We start from the raw sequence: 24,776 nt of genomic DNA on the forward strand, positions 1-24,776 counted from the left end.
TATTTTAAGTATTTAAAGATTTTTTTTAAGCAAGTCTCTAACGTTTATTTTGTTATCATTTCAAGTACTTAAAGTTTTATTTTATTACCATTTTAAGGCCATTCTATCAATTATCCTTAAAAAAATCTATCAACTAATGATTGTTTGATACATGATATTAATTTGATTAATATTATTTTTTTAGAAATAAAAATACTAAATTTCTAAAAAAAATAATTTTTCTAATTTCTCAAACCTCCAAAATCCCCTTAAATAGTAAAAAAAAATCTGGCAATGAGCCGTAGTAGAAAGTTTGGGCGACTTATTTTGGTTTGGACTACGGTATAGTCTCACCGACGCAATGAATATATTATAACTGGGTGAAGATGATTTTGTATGATGTGATTAGATGACGAATGATGACATGCTTTTCAATCATAGCGTGCGACAATAAAGGGACGATTGGTCAGTGAGTGTCTAGGACAAAAGGGTAATTGTTGGTGATTGATTTAACAATGTCATGAGATTTAGGGTTGTGATGTTCACAAGATTTTAAGATTTTGGATAATTTATGAATTTTAAGAGTTTAGAAAATTAATGATTTTAAGATTTTTTTTAAAAATAAAATGTAAAAATATATTAAATTTTGGGTACCCACAGTTTTATTTTGTTATCATTATAAGGTCATTATGTCAATTATCGTTAAAAAAATATGTCAAGTAATGATTTTTTTGACTTGTGACATTAATTTGATTAATATTATTTTTAAAAAAAAAAAATATTAAATTCTAAGAAAAAATTAACTTATTTTATTCTCAAACCTCCCAAATCCCATCAATGGTAAAATAATTAGGCAATAAGTTGTGGTAGGAGTTTTATGAGACTTGATTTTGGTTCGAATAGCTATGTAGTCTCACCGGTAACGATGAATAAACTATAACTGAATGAAATGATTTTGTGACATGATTTAGAGACGACATATGATGACTTTTGAGCAAATGCATGCAACGATAAAGGGACGACTGATCAGTAGGAGTCTGACGATATTAATCTAGGATGATTACAAGTGATATATATTATAAGGACTCTCAACTATTTGATAATGAATACTTGAATGTTATGCAGTCGTTGGTGCAAATAGAAGTATTCACTATTCAATTTTAAATGAATTAACCAATCGAACCGAATTAGATTGTTTAATTTGCCCGGCCACTGAATTAATTCAGTAGGAGAACATTTAATATTTTTCTCAATATTTAGTTAACGGTTAATTTGGTTTGAAATCGGTTAATTAATAAAATTAATTGAATTAATTAAAATTATTAAAATATTATATATTATATATAATGTAACACCCTAATTCAATCTGACCCAAAGGTCCAAGGATTACAATGCCACATAGAACCACTAAAATTGTCACCCGAACAATTCTTTTCAAAAACATTAGTGTACATCAAAATCATTTCTTATAAGATAAGTGAGATCGAAATCAAGTTTACAAAATATGAGTCTCTCAATATTAACAAATATATTCACAGTAAGTAAATCAAAACAAAGTTATGACTCGACCGTACAAAGGTCCATAAATACATGCCCTCTAATAGACTTAAGACATACTTTGCAACGGCTGATCTAGAATGTACTGATGTGATAGGCTCCTCGACGATCCCTCTACTAACCTACGGACAAACACATTCCATAAAGCTTATCTCACAAGGTCAGTTCCAGAGAATAACTATGCAATACTACATGCATTCATTACATGAACATGTTGGAGTGCAAATTCATAAACATACAAAAGTACAAAATAAGCATGAGATAGGCCAAGTGATGTGGTTGAAGGAATTTACGTACATTTCGGATAACATACTAACCTATCTAGAATGTGATAGCTTCAGGGTAAAAACCATAATTTATGTGCATTGAATCTTATATCCCTTATTCTACCTCAGATCCTTGAGAGGTCGGGGTGAGGTATGAAATTTACGTGCATCGAAATTTGTATCGATACAACCTAAAATTTGCGTGCATCGGATGCATGCCAAAAACAATATTTGCATATTCACAAACAAAAGACGATCGTCATAATGCTAGAGTAACTCGGGTATCCTAGCCGTTTCCCGAGCATTATACAAGGGTCAATCTTATGTCATCCTATATTGCTTGATTTCTAAGTAAGAATTTAGTTAACTTGATGGTTTTTACTTGTACCAAATACTTGAAGCTTAAGCGGACTCAAAACCCCAAGCCTAAACCCCCAAATCGAATGAACCAAAATTGCCAAAAATTCATCGTGGGTATCGATATTGTGCCAGCAGTATCGATGTTGACCTCTTGGTATCGATACTCAGGGTGAGTATCGACACCAAATATAGCTTTGATATTTTGAAAAATGCCTTAGTATCGTTACTCCTATGGGGAGTATCGATACTCTACCCTGGGTATCGATACCCCCGTGAGTATCGATACCAAATTTGGCTTCAATGTTTTTAAAAATACCTCAGTATCGATATTGTCCTTATAACATGCATAGTTTTTACTTTTCACGAAGAATAATATCGATATTGTTCTTTTAGTACCAATACTGACAGACAAAAATGCCATGTTTGGGCATAAAAATACCCCTAAATCATCATTTCACTGCCCTAAGATACGAAACATTTTAAAGTCTTATTTGGTGTCTTGGAGGTTAAAAGGTACTAACTTTCATGATTGCAAACATCAAATACGAATTAAACCATGGATTTATTCTAGCATATTTTCGTGAATAAACAAACCTTATAAGTGCATATAATGATCTACATGTGCTATAAATAAGTTAGAAACGTGTTACCTTAAGTTCAAGCTACATAAAAACGTTCTTAAATCACCTAAGAGTGAGTTTCCCTATTGCCTTAGAGCTCTCACACTTCTCTTGCACTAGTTAGAATAAAGAAGATGTATTATTAACTCATTTTAAAGCTTACGAGGATGTTAAAAACGATCCTACAACTTAAAACTCTCTAAAAAAATGGATTAAAACTTGAAGTTTCCTAAAGCCCACTTAAACCCATTTTCATGGAGACTAAGACAAATCTTGACAAAGAGAGTTTGAATGAAAGTTCAAGAGTTGTAGATTGTGAATTTTACCTTATAATTCACAAAGAATGCTTAAGATTCTTAAAGCTTCAACTTTGATGATTTATTGGAGAGAAGAGAAAATGACAATAAGAGAAAGAATACAAAGCAATGGTGGTGAAAAAAATATGCAACAGAAGGTGATATTATCCCAATTAATGGGATTTCAGCCTTGTTTAAAAAATTAGTCAAATTACTCTCCTGGTCCTTCATTATTTGGCTCCAGAACAAAAAACACCCTTTTTAAGGTTTATTGGGCTCATGTCAAGCCCAAATTAAATGTTATTTTGGTCAAACTCTTCATAGGGTAAGAGGATTTATTCTAAGGTCCAAATAAAATATACTCGAAACCCCTAACCTAAAATTCGGGGTGTTACAACTATCTCATCCTAAAGAAAATTTTCATCCTCGAAATTTACCTAGATAGAAGAGGTGTGGATACTGAAGTTGTATGTCCTCTTTGGGTTCCCATGTCGCCTTTTCTACGTATAACTCCACAAAATGCTTACCAATGGTATCCTCTTGAATCTCAGTAAGTCAAATCTTGTATCACTTTGGCTTGCTTAAGGGGGATAACGTGGGACAAAACAGATCGATATCTTTAAAGATAGAGACATGGAATACATTGGAATGCGCTCTAACTTTAGAAGCAACGCCAAACAATAAGCCACTGACCAAATTCTCTCTAAAATCTCATATGGTATAATGAATCGTGGGGTCAACTTACCCTTGTGTCCAAATTGAAGCACATTTTTTTATGAGGAGACCTTGAGAAATATTTTGTCTCCCACTGCGAACTCTATTTCCTTGAGCTTCAGATCGGCATAAGACTTATATCTATCAGAAGCCTATTTCAAACGACTCTAAATCAACTGAACTTTCTTCCGTTTCATGTATCAAGTCGGGACCTACTTTTACCCTCACTCTCTGTACAACAAAAAGGAGTTCTGCACTTTCACACAAGGATTCATACGGAGCCATCTGAATACTTGATTGAAAACTATTGTTATACGTGAATTCCACCAAGGGTAAGTGATCTCCTAATACCCTTGAGATCCAAATGATGCATCTAACATATCCTTTAAAATATGAATAACGCTCGGACCCGTCTGTCTAAGGATGAAAGGCGATGCTATAATGAAGCTTAGTGCACAAAGCTCCATATAGCGCTTTCTAGAACTGAGAAGTGAACCGCTATCTCTGTTAGAAATGATCAACCCAGGGACTCTATGCAATCTTACAATATCATGGATGTACAACTATGTCAATCTCTCTATCATGTAGTCTATACAAACTAGAAGAAAGTGAGTTGTTTTGGTCAATGGATCCACTACAACCCAAATAGCATCATGTCAGAACCTTTGCATCGGAAGACTGGTTACGAACTCCATAGTCACTCTCTCTCATTTCCACTATGGAATATGAATCGGTTGTAGATCCTGAGGGAACCTAATGATCCACCTTGACTTGTTGGCAAACCAAACACTTAGCAACAACTTAAACACTTATCTCTCCATGCCGACCATTAATACAATGGTCAAAGATCTTGGTACGTCTTGTTTCTACCCGGATGAATGGAGATGAGACTACAATGCACCTCATGAAGGATCTTGTCACGAAGCTGTTTTCGGTCGGTACATATAAATGCCTTCGAAAGTACAGTACGCTCTCATCGCGTAACTCGAAATCTGGGCCTTACCTCGGAAGACATGTTATATATGCTACCAAACAACCCGAATTAGACAAACTCATACGTGCTAGCAGAGCTCATAAACTCTACCATGGTCTTCCCACTCAAAGCATCTGCCACATCGTTCGCTTTACCCAGATTATAACCTATCACACAATCATAGTCTTTTAAAAACTTTACCCATCTCCATTGCCTCAAGTTCAACTCCTTCTGAGTAAGAAGATACTTAAGGCTCTTGTGATCCATGAAGATGTGACACTTCTCCCCGAATAAATAGTATCTCCAAATCTTCTATGTAAAAACCACTACGGCAAGCTGAAATCGTGGGTATGATAGTTTCGCTTGTAAGTCTTTAACTGATGGGACTATAGGTCATAACTTTCCCCTCTTGTATCAAGACACATCCGAAACCATTTAGTGATACATCATTAAATACTGTGAAGTCTTTATTCTATTTCGATTGTGTCAAAATGGGGGCTTGAGTGAGGATTTCTTTTAACTGATCAAAACTCTCTTGGCACTTCTCGTTCCTTAAAAAAAGAACTCCTTTCTAAAGTAATTTGTTCAGCTGTATCGCAATCATAGAGAAACCCTTAATGAAACGATGGCAGTACCCAATAAGGCTTAAGAAACTACGTAACTCATTTACGTTCCTAGGTAATTCCTACTCTAACATTGCCTTACTCTTTTGGGGATCCACTCGATTACCATCGGCTACTACCATATGACCTAGAAACGTCTTCGATCAACCAGAATTTACACTTCCCGACATATAACTAACACTCTATAAGCATTTATAAAACAATGCAGAGGTGCTGATCATTCTCCTTTTCGGATCGAGAATACACAAGAATGTCGTCGGTGAAGACCACCACAAACTAATCCAAGTAGGGATGAAAAACCATGTTCATCAAATCCATGAATACCGCTAGGGCATTGGTGAGTCTGAAAGGCATCACGAGGGACTCGTAATGGCCATATCTTGATCTAAAAGCGATCTTGGCAATTTCGGCATCCTTGACTTTCAACTGATTGTACACAAACCTTAAATCTATTTTGGAGAACACGCAAATGCCCTTAAGTTGATCGAACAAATTATCAATTCAAGGGAGAGGGTATCAGTTCTTGGTCGCCAACTTATTTAGCTGTAGGTAGATGATGCACAACATCATCGACCTATTTTTCTTAACAAAAAGAATTATGTTTCCCAAGGTTAAACTGTTGGTTGAATGAACCCTATCCAACAACTCTTGAATTTGATTCTTTAGCTCTTTCAACTCCATCGGTGCATACAATAGATGCAATGGACACCAGAGTTGAACCTGACAGTGCCTCAATATTGAACTCGACCTCACGGTCAGGTGATAACCCTAGAAGGTACTCCAGATACACATTAGTGGAATCTCGCACGGTACGAATGTCCTCAAGTGTCGAAACAGAAACTCGTGTATCCATGACATGAGCCAAGAAGGCTTTATACCTCTGAATCAATAATCTTTGAACCCTGATTGTGAAAACAACTTTAGTAATACAACTTGTACTCCCACGGGTCATCACTATCTTGTTCTCATCATCCTTCAAAGTTTAAGTTGCCTTGCCTTGTACCTTAAACTTGCATCATGCTCTATGAGCCAATCTATGCATAAGATGACATCAAACTCTTGAAATTGTAGCTCCATCAAATTGGCTAAGAATACCTCACCTTGAAGCTCTACGGGGCAACAACATTGAACCTTGTCTACCAAAATAGCTAACCTAAGGGGACACCCCTATTTCTAGATCCCCCGCTGGATATTTCTCTCTCGGACCAAATCATGACAAATATAGGAGTGGGTAGAACCCATATCTACTAATGAAATAACATGGATTGAGAAAACTGTGAATATACCAAAATCACATCAGCAACATCACGCTCCCTGAGCACACATTACATACTAGCGCGATGTCACTCTAGGCTCCTAGATGGAATCTGATATGGTGATACCCATGTTGTACTACCATGAAATAGCTCTGCTACCCCTCGAGAACCCTCGACCTTACTGAATAGATGGGGTAGATCTCTACGATGATATGGGGGCTGAACTCTAAGCTCTGGAATAATCTCTGACAAAATGGTCCAATGACCCACAGCCAAAGCAACCTCCAGTTGCTCAATAACACTCCTTAGAATGCGTCCTGCCATAAGTTGGGCACACTGGATGACCTGATGCCTATCTGATATGCCATACTATACCATAAAGCTAACAATAAGGGTCTCATACGAGAGTCAGACCTACCTTCATAATATGATCTCTGAGCTCCCCTCTAGACGACCCTGTTGATGGTCTCCCTAAATTATGGGGGCATTGACCCACTTAGTTGATGATTGAGATGGCCTAAAAGTCTCTGGAGCCCTCTGGTTCTAACCCACTGAGTCACTCGCTACCTGAGCTTTCTTTAGAAAAATTCTCTCGACTGTCTTTTCTTGGCGAATATACTTCACAAAAATACGAGGGGTCAACTGCTAACCGAGTCTGAATATCCAAGTGGAGGCCCTCTATGAACCTCCAGCAACAGTGAACCTCTATTAAAATGAGCTTTGGTACGTACTTGTTGAGCCTAAGATACTCCTTATAATACTCAAGAACGGTCATGTCACCCTAAGTCAGATACAAACATTGTTATGTAGATCATTAGTGTCGGCCTCTCTGATGTATTTCTTACGAAACTCTGACAGGAAGTACTCTCATACGGGTCTCTCTAGCTCCACCGCCAGCTCTATGATCTCCCACCATTCAATTGTGTCACCCTTCTAAAAGGTGGTGACGCACTTTAACTTCCTCAGGAGTGAGATGTAACTGACGTAACGTACGAAGTGTCTCTTAGAGCTACTAAGGAAAGAAGATGATTAGGGCTCTTTAAGCTTCAACCTTTGATGATTTATTGGAGAGGAAAGAAGATGGCAAGAAGAGAGGAAGAAGACAAAACAATGGTGGGGAAAAAGAAATACAACAGACGGTGATATCATCCCGATCAATAGGATTTCAGCCTTGCTTAAAAAAATGGTCAAATTACTCTTCTAGTCATTCCTCATTTAGCTCCATAAAAAACACCATTTTTAAGGTTTATTGGGCTCATCAGGCTCATCTTAAGCCCAAATCAAATGCTATTTGGGTCAAACTATTCATGGGCTAAGAGGATTTATTCTAACGTCCAAATAAAATATACCAAAACTCCTAACCTGAAATTCGGGACATTACATATATTATAATATATTTTAAGCTCAAACCTATTAAAAATTAATACCCGATTATTTTCTTAATCACACTAGACTCATTAAATTATCAATACCGAATTAAATTTTAACTCAAATAAAAAAATATACATCTATTATATTTAAATTAATCTAATTATAACAAAATATAAAAAATTGGTTAACTGACTGAAATAACCGAACTTTGTTCAGTCTGGTTAATATCTTCAAAAGAAAAAAAATCTGGTTTGGTTAACGGTTAAATTTTTTTTAGTTAATTCAGTTAATGATAATTTAGTTCGGTCGGTAACCGAATTAACCGTTTGAAAACTCCTAGGTGCAAATATATTACATGTTAAACATTAATTCATAATGAATTTTTTTAACCATCATTAACAGTTAGATGCCATAAATAATAACTTTGAAAATGTTTATTATTTAATGTGAAAAAAAATTAAACACATAAAATAAAGAAACAATATGATTTAAATACTTATTTCTTAACAAACTAAAAGGTAATGTACACAAATGGTCCAGGACTGTAGAATATTATTTTATTGAGTCTTCTAACTATTAAAAGTTACAAAATGATCCTTTAACCAGTGGCAGAACCAAAGCTTGTTGAGGGTATGCACTAAAAATCGAATTTGTTTCGATTAATTACTTATTTTATTGATAGTGTCTACCCTAAAATTTTTCACACCCATCCTGAAATATGAGTTTTATTCAATTAGTTATTTATTTTACTGACAATGTCTATCTTGAAATTTTATTTGTTCATATCTCATTTAAAAATTTTATATTGTTAACATATATGTATCCACCCTAAAATAATATTTCTGGATTCGTCACTACCTTCAACTATAAGGTGTCACTTTGTTGCGTCCCTCAACTATTAAACGTTATAAATGTCATTCGACTATTCATATATTTTAAACTCTTTTCTGTTAAAAACTGATAGTCATCTAGTTGGAAATTAATTAAAAAAATAAGGTTTAATATAAAAATAAGTGAATAAACTATGTCTCGAAAAATGTTTTAGTGCCTAAATAATATTTTGCTAAAAATGAGTGTCTAACGTTTTCTCAGTTATACTTTTAGGTGCCTACCGTTTAATTTTTAAATTTTTAATAATAAAATATTTTAATTAAAAATATTTTTTTTGTAACAACCCGATAATATCAAAATAATATTTAATAGAAATTTGAGGATTTAATTGAGTAATTTGACGAAATTTGGGGACTAAATTGAAAGTCTGTAAAACTTGTAGCTTGTTTTAAAGTTAAAAAAAATTCAGGAACCAAGCCCCGAATTTACCCAAGAAAAATAGGTATTGTGGGTGATATAAACGGCAATTTGGTTTCTGAGAAATCAGAAACCAATTGCTCTTAATTCCTTCCAAAATCCCTTTCCCTATCTCAACTTCCGACGACAATTTCGACGCCGTCCGAATTCTGATCGTCGTTTTGAAAGTACCATCGTGTTCGTTATCGAGTCAGGAACAATCCCCTCAATTTAATTGAAGCGAAACGCTGCCAAACGTCGTGAATTTCAAGTCAAAGTATCGACGTTTTTTTAGCTCAATATCCTAGAAAATCCTAAATTCATCGCCGATCGTTGCTCCGTTTACGACACCTCCCGCACCATCGTGTTCCTTGTGCCGTTCCGAGTCCGTCGGTGTCATCCTCGATCTCCGTTGAAGGCGGCACGTGGGGAGGTGGATCAGTCAAAGATTCGGCCGAGTCAAAATCGAGCTCTCCGCCGTTCAAAAATTTGAACCGATTTTTGTAAGTATCTCGAAATCGCTCAAAATAATTTTTAGAAATTTTTCCGTGATTTTTTAGAGCCCCGAAAGACGTCGCACGCGCCACACGCGCCGCCGCAGGCGAGTGAACGCTGGAAACCGGTTTTGACCGGTTTGACCGGTCATGACCCGTTGGCCCGACCCGACCCGTTGACCGTTGACCGGTGCTATTCTGGGAATTAATTCAGTTTTGGTGCTATTCTGGGAATTAATTCGAAATGTTGTTATTTTGGTAATTTTTTGAAAAAAAGTGATATTCAAGGAATTAATTCAAAATTGGTGCTATTTTGGGAATTAATTCGAAAAGGGTGCTATTTTGGTAATTATTTTAAAAAGGTTGCTATTTGTCTAAAATGTTTGACAATTTGTTGACCTTCTTTGACCAGAACTTTGACCGACTTTGACTGGCTATTAAACGATCGTTAATCTTTTCTGAAAGTACCTATCCTGACAGTTTTTGACGTCCTGAATTCGTTTTTGGGGTCCGTTTCGCTAAATTCAAACCCGAAAGTCTCCAAATCGTCAGTCAAACCCGTTGACTTTAATTTTGACCAAGAATTCGAAATTTTGGAAGGTCATACTTTATGTTTTTCGACGTCTTGAATTTGATTCCGAAGTCCGTTTTGCCAAATTCTGATCCGAAATTTCTGAATCGAGCTTGTGAACCCAAAAAGGCTTAGTATTTTAGTATTTTGATTATTTATTTGAGATATGGTTAAGGAATTGATTAAGTAAGATATTTTATGAAGGTACTCGTGTTTCACCTGAGCAAGGATCAATTAGGTCCGGTGTTATCCGTTCGTCAGATCAGTCCGAACCGCGTAATACAAGAATTATCCATAGGTTTCCGTATATTATTTAAGTAAAGATTAAGATTATTTTTATTAGAATTTCAATATGGATTTTTCCAATTCGTAGGATCTAGCGCTGCAGCAGAGCGTGATCGACATACCCAGTAATAGGCTTCCCTATCTGATTTCTCAGACTGTTGCAGCTGTGTTTCCTAACAGTATTATATTACTGATTTAAATAATTTATCTGATATCGAGTATTTGATATTTGATTTACGATATTCTGATATAATTCTGAATTAAGGTATTCATACCGATTTCTGCGATCTGCTTATCTGATATCTGAATTATTAATTTGAATTCTGATTTCCGTATTTCTGCATATGGTTTCTAAGTATGAAATATTTGTTATGTTTTAAGTGATTAATCATTGTTTTCAATTGAATACATTCATTGTCATTTGGGGGGTATTGTTGAAGGAAGATTATCTGCAGATTCTCGGCTTGTGCTCAGGTCTAAATGGCATGTGCGGTTGGGTGTATGGTTCTGGGGAACCTACACAACTATGATGTGAACGGATGGGGGTAGTGTTCATGTTTAAAAAAATAAAAACATGTTGCATAAACCGATTTTGTCTGTATGTTTTTCTTATATACTGTATGGAGCACACTGAGCTTTTTAGCTCATTCTGTAGTTTTTACCCTTTTTCAGCAGTAGCAGACATACTGTATGGAGCACACTGAGCTTTTTAGCTCATTCTGTAGTTTTTACCCTTTTTCAAACAGTAGCAGACCGTAAGCTAGCTGATTTGGCATCAGGGGAAATCAACTACTTATTTTGTACGAACATGTATTTCTATATGTTTTTCAGTTATGTTTGATGACATTTATTTGCTATAATTTTGGACATATCTGTATTATTAATATTTTGTTCTATATTATATTTAATGTTCTATAAGTTATATATATATATATATATATAAACCTCTGAATGGGATATGTGACCACTTAGGTTTGAGTCTATCTTACAGACTGGGTCTGGGGGGTTACATTTGGTGGTATCAAAGCTTTCGGTTTTAAACACTCGGACTGTATATGGGTCCTAAATTTTGGATTTTTAAGAAAAAAATGTCACCTTATGTTATGATTTAAAGTTTTCTCGAGATCCCTGATGCTAATCTGACACATGTTTCAAATTCTTTCTGTAGAGCCTTATAGATCCAACGATGAATGCTGCTAGAGGTCGTAGGACAGGACGTGGACGTGGTAGAGGGCGAGTCACTCGACCTTCTGTTATGATAGACGATCCGATGTCACCACGTGATCCTCCTGTTCCGTAAGTAGATCCGACTCTTTCTCATGATGATCAGTTTACTCCTGTGTGAGAGACCCTCCCGTCACTGAAGATGAGGATTCTGAGATGAATGAAGACGCCATTAATAGAGCTATCTTCCGCATGTTTCAGAGAGCTGCTAGAGCCCCTAGTAACATGACTGCAGTGGAGATTTCAAACTCTTTGGTCGTTGCTGGTGTAATTCCATTCGAGGGTATTACTGGTGGATCTCCGACAGACGCTGAGTATTGGCTGGAGGACACAGAGAGGATTATAGATGAGATGGACCTCAGACCTGAGCAGAAGTTGAAGGGGGCCTTAACTATGTTGAAGAAAGAGAGCTTCAGATGGTGGCAATCCATTTCTGGTAGTATTCCGAGGAACCAGTTAACCTGGGATCTTTTCAAAGAACGTTTCCGGAGTCGCTACGTCGGAGAGAGATATCTGCAGGAACGACGCCAGGAGTTTCAGAATCTGGAGTAGGGTAATATGTATGTCATGGACTACGAGGTTGAGTTCATCCGATTGAGTCGCTATGCCCCTGGACTTGTTAACACTGAGACAGATCGATGCTTGAAGGTTCGAGAATGGACTCAGGTATGAGATCAGGAGTCGAGTCGCTACCCATCGGGAGAGGAATTTTGACGCTTTGGTTGAGATAGCCAAGACTGCAGAAGAAATAGAACTATTGGGTATGGAGCACAAGAGAGATACTGATCGAGCCCAGAATCGATTCAGGAGGCCTTCTGGTTCTGTTAATTCTTCTGCACATCCTAGCAAGAGAGGCAAGGGTGATTCCTTTCAGAGAGGCGGTGCGAGTGTCAGACCTGTTGCATCTAGTGCTTCAACTTTTCAGTCTACTAGACATGGTGGATCTTCTGGGTTGCAACCTTTGCAGGCATGTGATTACTGTGGGAAACATCATCTTGGGGAATGCAGAAGAAAATTTGGCACATGTTTTAGATGTGGTTCTAGTGACCATATTATAAGGGATTGTACAGTGTCAGTTTCTACAGTTCACACCAGCTCGTACTCCCGCTAGTTCTCATAGTACATTTCAGACTCCAGCACGGGGACATACTCAGGAGAGAGCACTTGGATCGGCTAGTAGAGGCCGAGCATCTCAGAGTAAGGGTCCAGTCAGATCTAAGGCCAGACAACCTGCATTGGTTTATACTGCTAGAGTTCGACAAGATCGTGATGGGCCTAATGTGACTGCAGGTACTGTTACTATTCATTCAGTTCCATACTTTGCATTGTTTGATAGTGGCTCTACAAATTCCTATGTATCACATTCCGTTTCTGAGGGTCTAAATATTCCTATTGAGAATACTGAGCATTCAGTGATAGTTCAAAGTCCTTTAGGCAAATCCATCGTGTTGGATCGTATTTTTAGAAAGTGCCCTATTGAGATCAATGGGGAGATTTTTCTGGCTGACCTGATGGAGTTACCCTTTAAAGAGTTCGATTTGATTCTCGGCGTAGATTGGTTGGACAAATATAGAGTAAATATTGATTTTGAGACTAAGAGAGTTGTTCTGAAGACCCCAGATAATCGAAAGATTGTAATGATCGGGGAACGACATGGATTTCTGACGAATATTGTGTCTGCCTTGGTAGCGGAGAAGATGATCAGGAAGGGTACCGAGGCGTTTTTGCTTATATTTGGACACTAGAGATCGCAATCCGATATTGAAGGCATCCGAATTGTCAAGGAATTTCCCGATGTTTTTCCCGAGGGATTGCCTAGATTACCTCCAGATAGAGAAGTCGAGTTTTGTGATTGAAGTCTATTCTGGTTCCACCCGGTTCAATGGCTCCTTATCGTATGGCCCAAAGAGCTTAAGGAACTGAAAATCCAACTCCAGGAGTTGTTGGACAGGGGATTTATTCGACCTAGTGTATCACCGTGGGGAGCTCCAGTTCTCTTTGTCAAGAAGAAAGATGAGACATTGAGACCTGTATTGATTATAGAAAACTGAACAAGCTCACTGTTAAAATAAATATCCTCTGCCCAGGATCGATAAAACTGAACAAGCTCACTGTTAAAAAAATATCCTCTGCCCGGATCGATGATCTATTTGACCAATTTCGAGGGGCTTCTATCTTTCAAAGATAGACTTGAGATCTGGTTATTATCAACTTAAAGTGAAAGATTCGGATATTCCGAAGACTGCTTTCCGTACTCGATATGGGCACTATGAGTTTTAGTGTCATCCGGGTTAACTAATGCCCCTGCTGCTTTTATGGATCTGATGCATAGGGTGTTTCGACCTTATTTGGACCAGTTTGTAGTTGTATTCATTGATGATATACTGGTGTATTCTAGAAGTGAAGTAGAACATGAGGAGCATTTAGGATTGTTCTTCAGACTCTAGGGAGAATAAGCTATACGCTAAGTTGAGCAAGTGTGAGTTCTGGCTCAGCGAAGTGACTTTTCTTGGACATATCGTCTCCTGCTGATGGCATTCAAGTGGATCCAAGCAAAGTGGAGGCTATTCTGAACTGGAAGCAACCCAGAAACGTCTCTGAGATCCGTAGTTTCTTGGGCTTAGTTGGTTACTACCGTCGTTTCGTTGAGGGGTTCTCCTTATGCAGCTCCTCTGACGAAACTATTGAAGAAAGATGTTCCATTGTCTGGTCTGAGGACCAACAAGCTAGCTTTGAGAAATTGAAGACTGTTCTAACAAGCCCCAGTTTGATTCAGCCTGAATCTGGGAAGGATTTTCTGTCTACAGTGATGCTTCTTATTCTAGATTAGGATGTTTTTGATGCAAGAGAGGAAGGTTGTCGCTTATGCGTCACGTCAGTTTAAGCCGCATGATGTAATTATCCTACTCACGATATGGAATTAGCTGCTATGGTTTTTGCTTTAAAGATCTGGAGACACTACCTCTACGGAGAAAAGTGTTATATCTATACTGATCATAAGAGTCTGAAGTATCTGCTTACTCAGAAAGAATTGAATTTGAGACAGCGTCGCTGGTTGGAGCTTTTTAAAGGACTATGATTTTGAGATAGAATATCATCCAGGGAAGGCTAATGTAGTGGCAGACGCCTTGACCTAAGGCGATATCAGATCTTAGAGCCTTATTTGCCAACTTGAGCTTATTTGATGATAATAGTTTGTTAGCAGAATTACAGTTAAACCTACTTTGGCCGAGGAGATTAAGGCCAAACAACTCCTTGATAGCTCGTTGCTTCCTATTATTGAACAAGTTAAGCAAGGATCGAGTTCGGAGTATACTGTGGACCAGGATGGTATTTTGTGTTTTCACGGTCGTTACTGCGTCCCTAAGATGATGAGTTAAAACGGGTTATCTTCAGAGGCTCATAGTAGTCCTTATGCTATGCATCCTGGTGGGGACATAATGTACAATAATCTCAAAGAGCGCTACTTTTGGACTGGTATGAAGAGAAATATCTCAGATTTTGTGGCTAGGTGTTTGACTTGTCAGCAGGTTAAGGCAGAGCACCAGCATCCATCTGGATTGTTACAGTCAATTAAGATTCCTGAGTGAAAATGGGAGCGCATTACGATGGACTTCGTCACTAGTCTTCCTCTGACTCTTTCCAAAAAGGATTCTATCTGGGTGATTGTTGATCGACTCACCAAGTCAGCTCACTTTATTCCTATTCGGGTTAATTATTCTCTGGATAAGCTGGCTAAGTTGTACATTTCTGAGATCGTTAGACTTCATGGTGTTCCGTTGTCTATCATATCTGACCGAGATCCGAGATTCACTTCCAGGTTCTGGAAAGCTTTGCACGAAGCTCTGGGTACTCGTTGAATTTCAGTACAACTTTTCATCCTCAAACTGATGGACAGTCTGAGCGAGTGATTCAGGTGTTAGAGGATATGTTACGTTTGTGATTGATTTCCGTGGTAGTTGGAAAGATTTCTTGCCATTAGCTGAGTTTGCTTACAATAATAGTTATCAGACGAGTATTCGCATGGCACCGTATGAGGCTCTGTATGGACGTAGATGTCGTACTCCTATATGTGGACAGAGTTACATGATAGAAAAACTTTGGGTCCAGACTTAGTTCGAGAGACTGAAGATACTGTCAGACTAATCCGTGATCGCTTAAGAGAGGCATTTGATAGGCAGAAGTCATACGCAGATAAGCGATGTAAGGATATCGAGTTTGAGGTTGGAGATCAGGTTTTTCTTAAGGTATCTCCATGGAAGAAAGTATTGAGATTTGGACGTAAAGGTAAATTGAGTCCGCGATTTATTGGGCCGTATCGTATTCTGAAAAAAGTTGGACCTGTTGCTTATCAGCTTGAGTTGCCTTCCCAGCTCGGTCGTATTCATGATGTTTTTCATGTATCTATGTTGAGGCGATACCGTCCAGATCCAGATAACATCATTCAGGTTGATGAGGTAGAGCTGAGACCTGATTTGTCATATGAGGAGGAGCCTGTTCATGTTTTAGAGAGGGATGAACGAGTTCTTTGGAATAGACGTATTCCAATGGTCAAAGTTCAGTGGAGTAACCGTAGCCCCTCAGAAGCTACTTGGGAGACATTGGAGTCAATGGAGGTTCAATTTCCTCATCTGTTTTCATAAGGTAAATTTCGAGGACGAAATTTCTTGTAGAGGGGGAGAATTGTAACAACCCGAAAATATCAAAATAATATTTAATAGAAATTTGAGGATTTAATTGAGTAATTTGACGAAATTTGGGGACTAAATTGAAAGTCTGTAAAACTTGTAGCTTGTTTAAGTTAAAAAAATTCAGGGACCAAGCCCGAATTTACCCAGAAAAAGGTATTGTGGGTGATAAAACGGCAATTTGGTTTCTGAGAAATCAGAAACCAATTGCTCTTAATTCCTTCCAAAATCGTTGCTCCGTTACGACACCCTCCCGCACCATCGTGTTTCCTTGTGCCGTTCCGAGTCCGCCGGTGTCATCCTCGATCTCCGTTGACGGCGGCGCGTGGGAGGTGATCAGTCAAAGATTCGGGGCGCGTGGGGAGGTGGATCAGTCAAAGATTCGGCCGAGTCAAAATCGAGCTCTCCGCCGTTCAAAAATTTGAACCGATTTTTGTAAGTATCTCGAAATCGCTCAAAATAATTTTTAGAAATTGTTCCGTGATTTTTAGAGCCCCGGAGGACGTCGCACGCGCCACACGCGCCGCCGCAGGCGAGTGAACGCTGGAAACCGGTTTTGACCGGTCATGACCCGTTGGCCCGACCCGACCTGTTGACCCGACCCGTTGACCCGAACTGACCGTTGACCGGTGTTATTCTGGAAATTAATTCAGTTTTGGTACTATTCTGGGAATTAATTGGAAATGGGTGCTATTTTGGTAATTTTTTTTGAAAAAGTGATATGTTGGGAATTAATTCAAAATTGGTGCTATTTTGGGAATTAATTCGAAAAGTGTGTTATTTTGGTAATTATTTTAAAAAGGGTGCTATTTGTGTAAAATGTTTGACAATTTGTTGACCGGCTTTGACTGACTATTAAACGATCGTTAATCTTTTTCGAAAATACATATTCTGACAGTTTTCGACGTCCTGAATCTGTTTTTGGGGTCCGTTTGCTAAATTCAAACCCGAAAGTCTCCAAATCGTCAGTCAAACACGTTGACTTTAATTTTGACCAAGAATTCGAAATTTCGGAAGGTCATATTTTATGTTTTTCGACTTCCTGAATTTGATTCCGAAGTCCGTTTTGCCAAATTCTGACCCGAAATTTCTGAATCGAGCTTGTGAACCCAAAAAGGCTTAGTATTTTAGTATTTTGATTATTTATTTGAGATATGGTTAATGAATTGATTAAGTAAGATATTTTATGAAGGTACTCGTGTTTCACCTGAGCAAGGATCAATTAGGTCCGGTGTTATCCGTTCGTCAGATCAGTCCGAACCGCGTAATACAAGAATTATCCGTAGGTTCCGGTATATTATTTAAGTAAAGATTAAGATTATTTTTATTAGAATTCCAATATGGATTTTTCCAATTCGTAGGATCTAGCGTTGCAGCAGAGCGTGATCGACAGACCCAGTAATAGGCTTCCCTATCTGATTTCTCAGACTGTTGCAGGTGTGTTTCCTAACAGTATTATATTACTGATTTAAATAATTTATCTGAATACCAAGTATTTGATATTTGATTTACTGTATATTCTAATATAATTTCTGAATTAAGGTATTTCATACCGATTTCTGAGATCTGCTTATCTGATATCTAAATTATTAATTTGAATTCTGATTTCCGTATTTCTGCATATGGTTTCTAAGTATGAAATATTTGTTTGTAAGTGATTATCATTGTTTTCATTGAATACATTCATTGTCATTTGGGGGTATTGTTGAAGGAAGATTATCTGCAGACTTCTCGGCTTTGTGCTCAGGGTCTAAATGGCATGTGCGGTTGGGTGTATGGTTCTGGGGAACCTACACAACTATGATGTGAACGGATGGGGGTAGTGTTCATGTTTAAAAAAATAAAAACATGTTGCATAAACCGATTTCATTGAAAGATTTTATCTGTATGTTTTTCTTATATACTGTATGGAGCACACTGAGCTTTTTAGCTCATTATGTAGTTTTTACCCTTTTTCAGATAGTAGCAGACCGTAAGCTAGCAGATTTGGCATCAGGGGAAATCAACTACTTATTTTGTACGAACATATATTTCTATATGTTTTTCAGTTATGTTTGGTGACATTTATTTGCTATAATTTTGGACATATCTGTATTATTAATATTTTGTTCTATATTATATTTAATGTTTTATAAGTTATATATATATATATATATATATAAAGAACCCAAAATTTAATAAAATTATAAAAAAACTCTAAAAAACTAAAATCTCTTATTTCAATCCGTTACCAATCGTGGAACTCCGGAGGAGCCCCGACAGTGCGACAACGAAATTTTAATTTTGAGAGGAATTGCACGATGGTTCGATCAGTGGTGACGGCGTGACCTATGGACGTCGGAATCAGCCGAAATTGATGAAAAATAGTGGTGGTGGCTTAAAATTTGACGAACCTTCGAATGTTTCTCCACGGCAAAATGTGATAGCTTATGGCAAAATGCCAATGGAGTTTTGATCGGAAGTCGACACCGGTGCTAATGACGGTGACGATGACGGCCACGGTCAGTCGATCAGCGACCATGGAAAGAGAAAAGGGGCAAGGGAGGGGAAAGAAAAGGTGGCTGCTCTGCGTGGGATTTGTTTTATTTTTTTACAAAAAATATTTTATTTCCAAAATTTTAAAATAAATTCTCAAAATTATTAAGACTCAACACGTGTCACTTAACGATCAAATTTAATGACAGTTATGATCTAGACACTTAAAAGTGCTCCGATAAAAAGTTAGTTTTAACGAAAATTCTTTAAGTACTAAAATATTTTTTAAGATAAAATTTATGCAGTTATTTTTACTTATTTTTATATTGAGCCTAAAAATAATTCCACCAGTTCTGCTGTCAATGTCATAGTGTAGTTAAGGTTTAGATGTTAAAAAGAGCATTGCTTTGTTTAGAGAAAGACTAAGAATGGTGAGGCAATTAACTATAAAACCACTGGTTTTAGTTAACCCATTTCAGTCTACTGCATCCCCCTCCCAATCACAAGCCTCCACCCCAAAACAACAGACACCTCCTCCAATGGATACTCCACCTCTCCCCACTTTTACTGCACATCATCTCAACTATCCTAACTCAGTTGACTCGTCTCCACGTTCCCATAACGACAATACTTACGATGATCCTCTCCCGGCTGTTCCCGGCGCCAGGCTGCGTCTAATGTGCAGCTTCGGCGGTCATATTTGCCCCGTCCGCATGACAAATCTCTTTGCTACGTCGGTGGCGAGACTCGTATCGTTGCGGTTGATCGCCATTGCTCCCTCTCAGCCCTTTGCGCACGCCTCTCCCGAGCGCTTCTCAATGATCGCTCGTTTAACTTGAAGTACCAGCTTCCGAATGAAGACCTCGACTCGCTAATTTCCGTTGCCACGGATGAGGATCTCGAGAACATGATCGAGGAATACGATCGTTTAGCAGCGTCATCGGGTTCTTCGGTGACATCGTGTAGAATCCGTTTGTTTCTTTTCTTTAATAAGCCTGACACCGCGGCCTCCATGGGTCCACTTTTGAATGATGCCAAGTCGGAAACGTGGTTCGATGATGCTCTTAGTCCTAGTGGTTCAGGCTTGGTTCCTAGAGGGAACTCGGGATACCATACAGACCTTGTTGAATCTCGATGGTGAATTCGATGTTGGAGGAGAGGAACATAATAAACAGGTCAAAAACAATGATGGAGTTCAGGAAGTGCAGTGTTCGTTGCATGATGCACCGATGGCGGAGAATGGTTCATCTTCTTCTTCAGCTTCGATGTCGAACTTGCCGTCGATTCGGGTTCTAGTTGATCAGGATGGAGGAGGGTCTAAAGTGCAGCAGGATCACCAAAGGCTTGGCATAGAAGAACAGTTTTCTCAGGTAAGTTTTGCTACTAATATGAATATCCATAAGCAAGATGATTACTATGGGGCAGCGCCAGCGGCGGTGTCTTCTGTGCCTCCGCCACATCCAGTGTCTGCTGCTGGTACTACTACGGCCACTCGCGCTGGGGGGTCTAGTGACAACTTGAACCGCTGGGGGGTCTAGTGACAACTTGAACCGTGTTTTGTCTGACGATGAGAGATCTGATCAAGGAGTGCCTATAGCTTTCCACAAGCCTCCGTTGCCGTTGCAGCCAGTACAACAGAAAGCTTGCGGTGCTTATAATTTGCCTTCCCCTGATTTGGTTGCAAGGTATTTTCCATTCTTATGATTTGCTCTTTTCTCCAACTTTTCTCCATTATTTGCTCATACTTATGTTTTAGTTGGCATTGACTTTCTAGTAAGTTATAAGGCTTGTCGAGGGAACAAACGGAAACCGCTGTAATGGGTGGTTCATCGCTTCTAATTTAGGAAGAGAGATGTAATCAATGATAGATTGACCGTTGACCGCTGATGAAATTCATAATCCTGTGAGAAAGGAGTTTTATGGTGACCTTTAATATTTTTGTTAGGTGTAATGGTTGTTTATAGATTGACAAGGTTAATAAAATCGATTAACGTGATCGGCTGTCAATTGATTCTGACAAATCACTCGAGACCTGTAAGAAGTTATGTAAAAAGATTGTAGATCCCCTAAAAGTGTAAGCCTCCGAAGACCTTATCGTTTGGGATGTTCTTTCAGAGGTAGGGATACCAGGCGAGAATAATTTCGTACATTTCATATCGTATCCGCTCCAATTGAGGTGGTAATGGGTATAAATTTAGTGGATAGTAGGCGAGTGTAGATGTAAAAAGTCATATCTGTCGCGGGTAGTGGATATGTAATGTGTTTGAAACCTTTCCCGTCTCGCATCCGTCCGTCCCACATCCGCCCGTCCACTAACTACCAATCATATAAATTTTGGTCAATTATGAATTTAGGTATTATTTTAGAGACTATTTTGTAAATCTTAAAATTTTATTAGACATGACTTGTAATTTAACCAAATGTTAAGGTATAAACATTTTTAGAATTTAATAGTCATTTCTTCTATCTCAAATTGGTGTGTATGAGTAGATACATATGGGTACGGGATGGGTGGTGAGTATCTAGTTAGGTGATGGTATGAGGATAGATTTGAAATTGTATGCACGTGGACGGATGTGGATCTAAAAATTGTACCCGTTGTAGATGGTGTGTAGGTGGTAGATAAAAAAATATTAAGTATGAGGATGAAAGAGAATATCCGCACCCGCCTCACCCGATTGCCTTCCCTACTCGGAAGTCCTATGCCTAGAATTACTCTTATAAGGTTCTAATTACGGATAGAATTTCTCGGGAAATCTTGATGTATTGAATGGAGATCAATCTGGGGCATAACAGGGCTATTATCACTTTTCATGATTTCAAATTTTAGAAATGAAAATGGTATTTAGTTTTGATGCCTTTGTTCCAACCAAACATGCAGTGAAAGTAACATTGCCTCTGCGAATTCTTTCTCAAGGCCCATGTACTATCAAGATCAAGCTCATGTTACACATGTTACATCCCGAGATACCATAACTGCTGCTAGTCAAAACACCAATGCAGATACTTCTATTCCAAGCTCCCAAATCCAGATTCAAGATTCCTACTCTTTGGTTTCACAATTGAATCATCCACAACATCAGCAACCTCAACAACAGTTCGTTCAAGACAACATACATTACGTCCCTCGCCAAACTGCAGCTCCAAATCTGATGCCGATGTCGCCGTACTATCCGGTGTACACTCCACCATTACAGCAGCAGCTTCACCAACCTGCGGATCAGAAGCAATACCCTGCAGTCCATGTAATGCAGCCACAACATTACATGTCCATGCAATCTAACACTGGTGTCATGTCTATGAAATCCAACACAGCTGATGCTAGCATCATGGCTGCCCCGAGCCACCCTTTGATGGCTTCTGTATCTGCTGCAACTCTTGCTAAACCCGAAATGACGGCAACTGTGTATAGGACGGCGGTGCCACCGACTCATCAAGTGGTTCAAGTTCAGCAACCCTATGTAGGCTTCTCTCAAATGCAACATCCACCACAAACACCTACTGTAACTCGTACAACAAACTACGTTTACGACTATACGAATCCACCACAAGATCAAATGTACTATGCTCAGCTGCCTCCACAGTATCAAACCTTAACTCCAGCTGCTGCTGCCGCTGCATTGGCAGATGCTTCAAAGCAGTTGCCTACTGATGGTAGTACTCAGCAAATCAGAATCTCACAGCCGTTATAAGGCGATTGTGCGGCGAAAACAGACGATTTTGGTGAATATGGTGGTTGTACCATGATTTTTCTGCTTGAATAATGGTGATAGGCACAAGTAATGTTCATGGTAATTCAGAATAACATATTCACCATCCTTGTTTCTTTTTCCTTTTCTTTCCATATGGTTGATTCTTCTCCCGTGTAACATAATAATAAGTACTGCTTTGCGTTGATTGTTAAACTATTTTGAAGGCCCTTTGAGTTTATTTCATATACTTTCCTTTTCATAATTTGTCCAAATAAATCAGTACGTAGTTGTTTGAACCCAAAACTTCTAAATAGCGTAACACCTTTTATCATTAAATTTACTGAATGGATTCAACGATCAATCTAAATAGCCCATAATTTTAGTGTTATTAGTTTCAGAAACGTTCAAACACGCAAATGGTCTATAAGTAAATATTAAGCAATTCTTCTCATTTTTACGAATCAAACTAGACCACGACAACATATATGAGAGACATGTCTTCCTCGACTTAACAAAGAAGAAAAACAAAAATTGCATAAGAAGTGATTTAAGAAGCCTTTTCCATCCAATACAGAATAAATGCAACCTTTACATTTCCAACACATTTTATGTGTTGACCTTAGTTTGCTTTGCAGTACAAGGAATCTAACAGCACTGCCTTGCTTCACTTGGAAACAAACTTTGGAGTAAGATCCTATTAACCCGCTTGTGTTGGCATAATTTATAGCCATCACCTGAGAACTTTACTCTTCTCATGCAATGCCTGTTGTCAGCCTGTGCCTCGGGGGATTCTTTTTCATTCCAGCTCTGAAACAAAAAAATGTAAGCCTTATAAACCTTGCAAAAATATATATATATTTATAAACGGTTAGGATTTACTTATACAATCTTTATTTTTTTAAGTTTTTCATAGATTTAAGACTGTTAGATGAGTGGAAATAAAAGATTGAGATTAACACTATTTTTTTCCGTGGACATCTTTTCATTTCCTATTGTAAATCTCATCCGTCTATTTTCACTAGGTTAGGGGTTGGCTCCCCCAGTCCAGGGTCAGGTCATACTTAAGACTCAATTGAGATCTATATAGTAATTTACAGAATGCTCACCAAGAGTGACGCTAGTAGGATTCGAGCTTAGCCTTACAAGCTCGAATTCTTGAATCTTAACCACTTGTGTCAACATTTGTTGGCTAGATAATTTATTTTTATTAGATAAAATAAGAACATAATTAAAAAAATAGGGTAAACTACACATTCAGTACCCAAATATCACTTCTTTTTTTCTATTTTGATCATCCAACTATTATTTTTTTAAATCATATCTAATGTTATATTTTGGTCACCCATAACAAAAAAATTAACAAGTCTGTTGATGTGACATTTTTTACATTTTTCAATAATGGTGTGGTATTACATTATAATAACACATTAACATCTCCGTTAAATTTTTAATAGTGAGTAACCAAAATGGACCCAAAATGTACCGTTAGATTTGATTTTAAAATAAAAAATAATTGGTGACCAAAATGAAACAAAAATTATAGTTAAGGTACTAAACGTGTAGTTTATCTCAAAATAATATAGAGAGGAATTATATCTTGAAATATATAAAAAAATTATAAATATATCGGATCAATTCAGATCAATTTTTTTATCTTAAATTCAAACTTAACTCGACTCTATTTATCAAAAAAAAAAAAAACTCGATCTAATCATACTCGACCCAACATCATATGTTTTTTAAAATATAAATGACTCGATTAGGTAAAATCGAATCAAAACCATCAAAATTGATTCAAATATCCATCCGTAGAAGTGTCGAAGTCAAAATCAGGTATTCGAGGTTAAATATTTAGATGATGTTTATGTTATTAGCTTGTAATGATAATTAAATTTTAAATTATATAAATTGCTACATATAATACTATATTGTATGTTACTCATGTAGTGGGCGGCACAATTCATCTTATATTTTTATATAGTTCTTTTTATTGATTTTTTATTTAAATTTGTTTCAGAATTGAATGATTACATATATATTAGATC

The 24,776-nt window shown here is 37.7% G+C and overlaps 1 pseudogene; it reads left to right on the forward strand.

Moving 5' to 3' along the window:
• The first annotated feature begins 19,467 nt into the window (after window positions 1–19,467).
• Window positions 19,468–22,731, forward strand: LOC120167083 (annotated as a pseudogene).
• Window positions 22,732–24,776: the final 2,045 nt, after the last annotated feature.

The sequence above is a fragment of the Hibiscus syriacus genome, unplaced genomic scaffold, assembly GCF_006381635.1.
Source record: "Hibiscus syriacus cultivar Baekdansim isolate YM2019G1 unplaced genomic scaffold, ASM638163v2 tig00111662_pilon, whole genome shotgun sequence".
NCBI classification, from domain to species: Eukaryota; Viridiplantae; Streptophyta; class Magnoliopsida; order Malvales; family Malvaceae; genus Hibiscus; species Hibiscus syriacus.